Raw genomic sequence first — 3591 nt, forward strand, 5'->3', positions numbered from 1 at the left:
TGAAATACCGATGGTAGACATCGTTTGGCCACATTGCATCCGTGCATGGACAAACTATTCTAATTGGAGATGATGGGTGGCTTTCGCATCACATATCCATATCTATACCCCTATATATATTATATTATATATTTTTTATATAGTGTGCGGATAATTTTAACTTTGAAAGATGGTCGTTGGATGAGGCCAACCCGATGGTGTAGAGCTGGCAAATTTGAGCACTACTGGCCATTGGATATCATCTAGATTCCACCAAATTTTGCCACATGTACAATCTAGAAGACTCTATGGTTGAACTTAAGCATAATGCACAAACCTCAAAACACAAGCACTTCATCTCTGTTCTAGAATCTTCCATATCATAATTGCCCAAATGTTTTTCTACATGATTTGTTTTTACTTTATGCCTTACAACGCACAATTCCATGAATCTTAAAATAGATTAGCTTTCTTATAAAAACTAGATGATTTTGAATGAAATGAACTATAAGAATTAAACGAACATCTACATCATGCATATATGACTCAAAGCTTACATGCTATAATGTGGTATTTATTCATAATTTGGATGCCAAATCTCATGCGTGCAATGCACGCGTACCTTACTAGTCTAAATGGTGTCTGTGTGTGTGTTGTGCATGTTAAACACATTGTACGTAGTATATCATACTAGTCTAAATTGTTTTTTTGGGTACACGTTAAGCTTGTTCTCTCGAAATTTCAAGCTGCACCTTGTTATGCTGAAATTTCAAGCTAGCGTCTCTGTCTATCATGCTGCGAAACTCCCGCCTCTTCAACCCGCGCCTTGTTAGCCTGAAATATTTAAGATATATCTTTGTCTCGCTGTGCTCCGACAACTCCCTCCATCTCAACCCGCTCCTTGCTATTCCAAAATTACAACGCGCGTGAAAACTCCCACCTCCTGTGAAATCCCGACACGTGAAATGCCCGTGATACCCTTGAACCGAATGAACCGCCTCAAATCGGTGGGGGTACTTTCATAACTTACCCCACATTTCGGACAAGCGCGTCCCTAAGCCATGGTTCCCCACTCTCATCCCATCCGCTGACCCATTCATACACCGAGGCCGGGAAAACCCGCGACGCCCCATGCTACCTCTTGAGCACTGCGTTGGTTTTCCCCGAAGAGGAAGGGATGATGCAGCAAAGTAGCGTAAGTATTTTCCTCAGTTTTTGAGAACCAAGGTATCAATCCAGTAGGAGGCCACGCGCAAGTCCCTCGTACCTGCACAAAACAAATAAATCCTCGCAACCAACGCAAATAGGGGTTATCAATCCCTATAAGGCCACTTACGAGAGTGAGATCTGATAGATATGATAAGATAATATTTTTGGTATTTTTGTGATAAAGATGCAAAGTAAAATAAAGGCAAAGTAAATAGCAAAGGGAATAACTAAGAGCCTGTTTGGTAAACACTTGGGCAAGGGCATGGGAGTTTGCACAAGGGTGTTTATGAAGGGATTAGGCATGGGAAGTAGATTTTTACTCCCATTCCCTTGTTTGGCATATGATGGGAATTGGCGTGGGATAAAACTCTTCTCACGAATTAACAGGGTACCCCCTGGGAAGAAATCGGTGGGAATTGGCTTCCCCAACTCCCAGTCCCCTTCCCACTTAAACTCCCATTCCCTCTAATCAAACAGTGGATTTTTAATCTCCTTACCCCTCAACTCCCATTCCCCATCTCTAATTCCCCTGAACCAAACACGCTGTAAGTAGTAGGAGATCAATATGATAAAGATAGACCCGGGGGCCATAGGTTTCACTAGTGGCTTCTCTCGAGAGCATAAGTATTCTACGGTGGGTGAACAAATTACTGTTGAGCAATTGACAGAATTGAGCATAGTTATGAGAATATCTAGGTATGATCACGTATATAGGCATCACGTCCGAGACAAGTAGACTGACTCCTGCCTGCATCTACTACTATTACTCCACTCATCGACCGCTATCCAGCATGCATCTAGAGTATTAAGTTAAAAATAGAGTAATGTCTTAAGCAAGATGACATGATGTAGAGGGATAGACTCATGCAATATGAAGAAAACCCCATCTCGTTATCCTCGATGGCAACAATACAATACGTGCCTTGCTGCCTCTACTGTCAATGGGAAAGGACACCGCAAGATTGAACCCAAAGCTAAGCACTTCTCCCATTGCAAGAAAGATCAATCTAGTAGGTCAAACCAAACTAATAATTCGAAGAGACTTGCAAAGATAACCAATCATACATAAAAGAATTCAGAGAAGATTCAAATATTATTCATAGATAGACTTGATCATAAACCCACAATTCATCGGTCTCAACAAACACACCGCAAAAAGAAGATCACATCGAATATTTATCCACAAGTGAGGGGGAGAACATTGTATTGAGATCCAAAAAGAGAGAAGAAGCCATCTAGCTAATAACTATGGACCCGTAGGTCTGAAGTAAACTACTCACACTTCATCGGAGAGGCTATGGTATTGATGCAGAAGCCCTCTGTGATCGATGCCCCCTCCGGCGGGGCTCCGAAACAGGCCCCAAGATGGGATCTTGTGGATACAGAAAGTTACGGCGGTACGTAGGTATATATAGGATGAAGGAGTACGTCGGTGGAGCAACAAGGGGCCCACGAGGGTGGAGGGCGCGCCTGGTAGGGGTGGGCGCGCCCCCCTACCTCGTGGCCTCCTGTTTCCTTTCTTGACGTAGGGTCCAAGTCTCCCGGGTCTCATTCGTTGAGAAAATCACGTTCCCAAAGGTTTCATTTCGTTTGGACTCCGTTTGATATTCCTTTTCTTCGAAACCCTAAAACGGGCAAAAAACAACAATTCTGGGCTGGGCCTCCAGTTAATAGGTTAGTCCCAAAAATAATATAAAAGTGGATAATAAAGCCCAATAATGTCCAAAACAGTAGATAATATAGCATGGAGCAATCAAAAATTATAGATACGTTGGAGACGTATCACCCCACACCCTCCTCCGTCCGCCACCCAGCCGGAGCCTCTTCCCCGACGACGTCGTCCACAGCAACACCTCGACGTCCCTCATCCATCGTACCGGATGAGGATCCGTCGTCGATCTGGTCGTCCTTGCCGGTTCAGCCACCCCGTCCTCCACCTCCAAGGAGCTGCCCCGATGTTCCCCTCGTCTTTCGCGCCACCTTCATTCCCACACTGCCGTCTGCACCTGCACCACCGGAAGAGCATCATCATCACCGTTTCCTCGGATCAAGCTGCGTCCTAATCGGCGCCACCAAAGAGGTTGTACACTAATCGCCGCATTTTCTTCTTGATTCGATCTCACGGTGCTTCCGGCGCTCGGTCCCGAGCCGAGACGGCGCGGCTCCATCCACGACGGCGTCGCCGGCCACTTCCTCCACGATGTCGCTCCCTCGGTGGCGGCGCCCACATCAGTAGGAGCTACTGCTGCTTTAGCTCTCGCACTACTAGCTCTTGCTCTCGGTCCCCTGCCTGGTCTGCTCTTGCTCTTGCTCTTGCTCGCGCTGCTGCTCTCGCTCTTGCTATTGCTTGCGATGCTGCTCCGATTTAGCTACACTTCAGTCGACTGAATTGACTTTTGGGTC

Source organism: Triticum dicoccoides, chromosome 3A, assembly GCF_002162155.2.
Source record: "Triticum dicoccoides isolate Atlit2015 ecotype Zavitan chromosome 3A, WEW_v2.0, whole genome shotgun sequence".
Taxonomy (NCBI): domain Eukaryota; kingdom Viridiplantae; phylum Streptophyta; class Magnoliopsida; order Poales; family Poaceae; genus Triticum; species Triticum dicoccoides.